The sequence below is a fragment of the Mauremys mutica genome, chromosome 4 (assembly GCF_020497125.1).
Source record: "Mauremys mutica isolate MM-2020 ecotype Southern chromosome 4, ASM2049712v1, whole genome shotgun sequence".
NCBI lineage: Eukaryota > Metazoa > Chordata > Testudines > Geoemydidae > Mauremys > Mauremys mutica.
In genome coordinates, this window is record NC_059075.1 from 15,616,666 (window position 1) to 15,624,164 (window position 7,499).

Genomic DNA, 7,499 nt, shown 5'->3' on the forward strand with positions numbered 1-7,499 from the left:
TGGCAAAGTTTGCAGACGATACTAAACTGCTCAAGATAGTTAAGACCAAAGCAGACTGTGAAGAACTAAGTGATTGGGCAACAAAACTAAGTGATTGGGCAACAAAACTAAGTGATTGGGCAACAAAATGGCAAATGAAATTTAATGTGGATAAATGTAAAGTAATGCACATTGGAAAAAATAACCCCAACTATACATACAAAATGATGAGGGCTAATTTAGCTACAACTAATCAGGAAAGAGATCTTGGAGTCATTGTGGATAGTTCTCTGAAGACGTCCACGCAGTGTGCAGCGGCAGTCAAAAAAGCAAACAGGATGTTAGGAATCATTTAAAAAAGGATAGAGAATAAGATGGTGAATATTACTGTGTACAGATGTGGTCTCCTCATCTCCAAAAAGATATGCTGGCATTAGAAAAGGTTCAGAGAAGGGCAACTAAAATAATTAGGGGTTTGGATCGGGTCCCATATGAGGAGAGATTAAAGAGGCTAGGACTTTTCAGCTTGGAAAAGAGGAGACTAAGAGGGGATATGATAGAGGTATATAAAATCATGTGTGGTGTGGAGAAAGTGAATAAGGAAAAGTTATTTACTTGTTCCCATAATATAAGAACTAAGGACTACCAAATTAAATTAATGGGCAGCAGGTTTAAAACAAAAGAAGTTCTTCACACAGCGCACAGTCAACCTGTGGAACTCCTTGCCTGAGGAGGTTGTGAAGGCTAGGACTATACCAGGATTTAAAAGAGAACTGGATAAATTCATGGAGGTTAAGTCCACTAATGGCTATTAGCCAAGATGGATGAGGAATGGTGTCCCTAGCCTCTGTTTGTCAGAGGGTGAAGATGGATGGCAGGAGCGAGATCACTTGATCGTTACCTGTTAGGTTCACTCCCTCTGGGACACCTGGCATTGGTCACTGTTGGTAGACAGGATACTGGGTTGGATGGACCTTTGGTCTGACCCAGTATGGCCATTCTTATGTTGATTTAAAGTTAACTCCTACTAGGTAGTTTAGAAAGACTACACTAAGAACTATTCAGTACCTATTAATTCACTGTAACCTGTGTAAGGACAATCTCCAGTGAACAGCCCAGCTTTCTAACATTTCCCCAAAGTTTGCAGTGCCATAGTGTTTAATCTTTAATTGAAGACCACCTCAGCTGGGTACTTGATCTATGTTGTTCCTTTGGGTGGTTGCTTACAATAAATTCCACTATAGTTCAGGTTGACAATTATGCTTCAAACATAGGATTACAGGAATGCTTCTGTAATGGTCATAGTAGAATTCTAGCACATTCCAAAATAACTTGAGTGTTAACATCTTTATAGAAAGTCTCAATTTTCAGTTGCATTAACTTTTTTACTCTTTTGCTTGAGGTGTGGCAAGCCTCTACCAGTGCAGTTACATATTTCCATCAGTTTTCAGTAGATACATGAGCTAATCAATTCCCATTATTCTGGGACAGTGTAAGAGAACACTAGAGAAAGATAACATCATGTAGTTTCTCCCAGTTTTAGGCCAGGTCAGATGCCTCCTGCAAGTTGAAAAGAAAAATAAACTTGTGACTAAAGCATAGGCCAAGGACACAGGGGAGCTGGTATCTGTTCCTGGCTCTGCCACAGAGTTTCTGTGCCACTTCAGGCACGTTGCTTAAGTGATCTATAAAACAAGGCTAATATTTCCCTGCAAACAAAGATGTTGTGTGAGCTAATTAGTTAGCCCCAGATACTCAGAGGTACTTAGATGCATAATGTCCATTGAAATCGATGGAAGTTAGGAGCCTAAATATCTTAGAGAACCTGGACCTTAGTGTTTGAAAGGCACCTTGAGAGTCTCAGATGCACAGTTTTATAGAGTTGCAAAGTAGAAGTAAGAAATTGAGTTTATAAATGATTATTATTCACTTAGGCCTGGTTTACAGTGGGGTGTGTGTGTGTGTGTGTTTGTATATATATATAGAGAGAGAGAGAGAGAGAGATAGCTGAAATGGACATGAATGTTCTTTCCCCTTCATAAGTTCTATTCTCCTTATTTATTACATTTTAATGCATTCATTTTTAAATGGGGGGGGATCGGGGTTTGCACTGATTTTGTTACAGAATAAAATTCTATTATTTGAAACATAATTAATCTTTGTCATTTCACACCATATGCTGGCTGGTGCTCAACAGTTCTGAAAGTGACCATTTACCTGTTACTACACGGTGTCACACAACACAAGATCATTCACAAACAAAATTCCAGTCTTGTGAGTAAAAAATGCCAGTGTGCCTTCAAATGACCAAAGGCACATTCAACTGTCATTCTGCACCTGCTGAGCCGGTAGTTGAAGTGCTCCCTTGGTGCTGTTGAGGTGGCCAGTGTACAACTTCATGAGCAAGGGGTAGACCTGGGCCCCCGGTGTCAGTACTGGCCTTTCAACATTGCCAATGGTAATATGCCAGTCGGGAAAGAGAGTCCCTGCTCGCAGTTTTCTGAACAGTCCTGTGTTCTTAAAGATGTGAATGTCATGTACTTTCTCTGACCTGCCTACACTGATGTCGATGAAGCATCCCTGGTGAGCCACCAGCACTTGCATAACCACAGAAAAGGAGCCTTTTATGTTGATGTGGTCTGTGGCAAGTGGTCTGATGCCAAAATATGGACACACATGCCATCTATCACTCTCCCCGCAGTTCAGGAACATCCATGGCTGAAAATCCATCCACTATGTCCTGCCCATTGCCAAGAGTCACAATCCTGCATATCAGGAGGCGATTAATGGCCCGGCACACTTGTATGATGATGGCCCCTGCGATGGATTTCCAGAGTCCAAATGGATTCTTTGGCATTGCAGATTTCCACAGTGCTACTACCACTTATTTGTCAGTGCACCTTTAATTTTGGTGTCCCTGAGCTGGAGGTCTGTGGTGAGGTTGGCACACAGATCCAGGAACGTAACCTTGTGCATCCAAAAGTTCTACAGTCACTGCACTTCATTTCAAACCTGCATGATGATTTGATTCCACCAGTCAGTGCTTTATTCTTGGGCCCAGAAATGGCACCTCACCATCTGCAGCTGCTTAGTGAATTCCACCAACAACTTTGAATTGGTTTTCACTATATCCCTCAGCAAGCTGTCCTCCAAGGAATCATCATGGTCCCCATTCCTCTGCACATACTCCAGGATCACGCATCTTGTGCTTGCAACACTTATGCCAATAGTGCAGAGCTGTGCAGGCTCCCTGCTTCTGTCATAGATGATGGACAGTAAGGAGGGTCATGCAGGTTTGGGATTTTGAAAAAAAGGTGTGAAAATTATGGGATATAGATGACATTATGGGAAGGAGACAGTTGCAAACTGGGAAGTTGACTCCATGCTCCCAGTCAATGCTGCACAACTCATTTCAGCCTCATCACGTATTGCCAAAACATCCCAAAAGACAGAGCGCTGGATGATGACAAGTTGCATATCTAACCATTGTGCACTGTACTCTGCATCAGTACCAGCTCTCCTGGTGAGTACATGCCCCACTGACACAAGGAACCAGATATGCATGCGCACAAGCGATGAACAAACTGCAGCAGCTGTATGCAATGTAGACATGGCCTTACTTTAGAAGTTACTATTTTTCATTGCTCTGGGAAGGTTTGAAACTTTCTGGAATACTAATGGTCTTGAAGTGCTCTCTTAGAAGAGGCTGGTAAAACAAATCCATGGAGTTGGACTGGCAACAGGCAAGTGAAGAAAACTAACATCCACTTAAGAAACTGTTCTCCCTTCTTTCTCACTCTTTTAAAGAAAAATCCCTTCTTTATGTTAGTATTTTCATATGATGGTGGATTGCTGCCACTTTGGATTAGATGCATCATGTGGTTCCACACTGGGCAATGTTGCCAAACCACGTAATCATGTTAAACTTTTAAAAGTTGCATGTATTTTATATAATAATTTAGGAATAGCAACATGGCTGGAGAAATGATGAGAGGGTTTAGAGTTAAGAAGGCTTTGGGTAAAACCTGGGCCCCAGTAGCAGAAGTCCTATTGACTTCAGGGGGGCCAGATTTCACTCTTAATTTCTAATCCTCATTCACCACTGATTTATTGTGTGACCTTGAGAAAATCGCTTCACCTCTCTGCTTAGTTTCCCCTCTAACACAGGGTATCAGTACGAGTTTACCTCATAGGACTGCTGTTAGAATTCAGTAGCTGATGTTTGTAGTGCTTTGAACATGCCAGTTGCTGAGTATTATTGGTTTTGCCAACCCATGGGAGAAGCAGTAAATGGACACTGTCCAAATCACTCCATTTGTGCAGCAAACACTCCACATTTCTTGATGTTTTCAGTTAGCTGTATTTGGAGTGGAATTTCTAAAGCTTATAGCGAATAGGAAAGGTTGATCAAACACTCAGAGAAGTATTCTGGACTTTGAATTTTGTATGATTGTTTTATAACTGAAGAACAGTGTTCTGCTCTCTGAATGGTGGCATTCACTGCTGTGGTACTTGGAATATTGGCAACTGGCTGTGCACGCAGCCCTGTCACGATCTGAAGGAAGGCTCAAGCTGTTGATTTTGTATTCAGAAATTACACATTTAGGACTCAACTTTCAAATGTGCCTAACCTAAATTCAGCCCTTCTGAAAGGTAGGGGGCAAAGGTGGTGTTATGACCCCTCTCCATCTCCTTTAATCCTGGGGCTGCCCAGGGGCCAATGTGAGCCATGGCCTAAATTAGAGCAGCCGCCGTCTATTGAAGTATGTGTAAATAGAAATAAAAATTTGAATAAAACAGTTCTACACGTATTTCATTCCATAGTAGATGGGCACGTGTAAACATAAAATGCTTCTATGCTCTAATATGTAATGAAGCCTATTTTTTGCAACATTTGTGACCTGTGTAAGGAAAAAAGGACAATTATGGGACCTTGCTCATAGGAGTAGTTCTTCTGTCACTGAACACAGTAGGACTATTTGTCTGCGTAAGGATAGCAGGATCAGGTGCCTAAATCCTTGAACAGTTACCATTTTACCAAGAATATTAGCATCTAGTGGTGTTCCACAAAACCCCCTGTTAAACACATGATGAGATTACTGAAATCTGTGTCTACGCATCCAATACAGTAAAATGTAGGAATTCAGAATGATATAAACTTAATCTTTATATGGGACATGGTATTAAAGCACATTAAAATATGTAGCAAAATGACACTGAGTTAGCTGTAAGGTTGGGTTTGTTGTGCACAGTTCTAGGTTACTAATACAGACTATGTTGCTATGTGCAGAGCTCACAGTAAGTAGGAATTTACAGGTTGCAGCGGGTTAGTGTTATCAGCTGTTATTGTTTGTTTCCGTCCCTAGAAGGTGCCAAACCCAAACATTTAAAGAAAGAGGAATGAAATAATTGTAAAATAAAGATGAAAGGAAGAAGTGAAAGGGAGAATTCTTAGGGCGTGTATTCATAACCATTTGGCAGCGTTAATATACTCATAGATTCCATCTTCTGGTGCTGTGTCCTAGTCTATAGCACATACCTAGAGACAGCTAAACGAAGAAAAAAATAAGTTGTGTAATTGTCAGTTATGGGTAAACCCCAAATCTAGTTATAGTTAGTTTTGTGGAGTTTTTTTTCTTTTCACAGTCACCAGTTTAAAGGAAAGGTCTACTAATTAGATATGTCACTTAGGTTAAATAAAAATGTTTACTAAATTAGAATATTATAATGTTCCAAATTTGCTGTAGAAGAACTTGTAATTGTTTCAGTATCTCAGGTGAATAAAGGGTGCTTGTGTGTCATTGTGGGGTCTTCAGTCTTTATGCCAATCTTCCCCAATCCCTTTTACTTCTAAGAAGGCCCCTTTGCTACTAGGAGAGGACTGAAAAAATCTACTTCACCAGGCATTGAACATAAGCAAGGTTCAAAGTTGGTGTGTGGTAGTGGAAGAGAGGAATTCTACAGAGTGCTGAGGAACACTACCACCCACCCCGATAGATGAATCCCCCTTGGGCCACAGCTGTCTGGGTGAGTGGGGTGTAATGGTGATGTGCTGGAGGGTGAAGCTCAGAGATTTTACCCATGACAACCTTTCAAAGGCTGGTGCGCCCACCACAAAAATATCACCAGAAATATTTTATTTCAGAACAAAATTCAGGGACAGTTTTACAACAGCAGCAAGCTTACAGGAAATTGTAAGCGCAGAAGTTCTCCAAACTATGTCAGAGTCCTACACATTGAGGTCTCTGATTATCTACAGATATTCTCCCACAACTGTGTCCCAAAATAAGTATTTTCTCTGCTGCTATCGCCCTTGTAACTTGGCAGGACTGAGGCATTTGTTTATCAGTTTTTGGAAGTAGCAGAAGTACTCAATGTTTTGCTTGTTTCAGGAGTTAAGTTTAAAAAAAAAATAGAGAACCCACCTATGTTTTCATATGTAGGAACTTTAGGTTTTCCTCACTGCCACTAATATCTACAGCAGAATCTCTCTCCAGACTGCCTTTAATGCGTGTCATAGGCCATCACAGCTTTTCAGGACCAGTCCATTGTTTCTAAGAGGAATATTTTTCAAGGGTTGTCATTGGCTTTAACGCATGAAATAAAACATAGTTAAACTCCTGTTGACCCAAACTGACCTGGGGCGGAGGGTTTCCATGGTTTTGTCAAGCTTCAATAAAATGAAACATGAACCTGTCTTCTTACCTCTGCTTCTTTGTACATAGCTTACAATAGCAACAAGCACAGTCTTCTTGCTTCTGTGTACCTTCATCTGCATTTTCTCACTCACGTACTCCAAGTGTGACTTGTATTAACATATTTAGAAACTTAAAAATATTTCATGAATCTATTCAGAGTTATTAGGTTTGTAGCAGCCACGCTACAGAGAATGTGTCTGCCATAAGGGCCAGGAGGAACTTCTTTCCTCGATAATCAAAACACTCAGTGAATAAAAGGATATGTCAATTTACTGTGGAGACATTTTTTTACTGAAGAAAATGCTTAACGTCACACTAAAGTGGTTGGTGGACCACTAAATAAATACAAGTGCATACACAGAGAATTTTTAAAACTTTCTAAAAAAGCCAATCATTTTAATTTCTACACAGAATCATGGAACTGTAGGAGCTGCAAGGGACCTCAAGAGATCATCTGACACACAAACGTGCAACCACCCTGAAGCGGGATTAACTAACTGTGAATGGTCCTAGTCTCGCTCAAGGAACTCATTTTACTGCCACTTCCCACTGGGAAGCCTCATTTGCTGAGATAGGACCTAATCCTGCAAGATGCTGAACACACTAGAAGTTGCAGGTGCAAACAAAAAAAAAATCGGAGGGGGAGGGGCATGCTTTTTCCATATCTTCCTTTCCCAAACACATGGTTCCATGCTCTCCAGAGGTCATCTATCCAAACCTGTTTCCTATGCTATGCTGCTGAGTCTGGACAGGCCAAAAATTCATGTGCCGTATTTTATACATGGGTTGGATAAACTGAACTTCAAAAGCTACTTATGGCAG

The 7,499-nt window shown here is 40.9% G+C and overlaps 1 protein-coding gene across 2 annotated transcripts in view; it reads right to left on the minus strand.

Annotated features, from left to right (window-relative positions):
• Nucleotides 1–6,533, minus strand: part of PPP2R5E (protein phosphatase 2 regulatory subunit B'epsilon) — a 129,401-nt gene extending 122,868 nt beyond the window's left edge. For both annotated transcript variants that reach the window (XM_045013984.1, XM_045013981.1), the window contains exon 1: nt 6,405–6,533. The gene's annotated coding sequence lies outside the window, so the exon portion shown is untranslated. The remainder of the gene's footprint in view (nt 1–6,404) is intronic.
• Nucleotides 6,534–7,499: the final 966 nt, after the last annotated feature.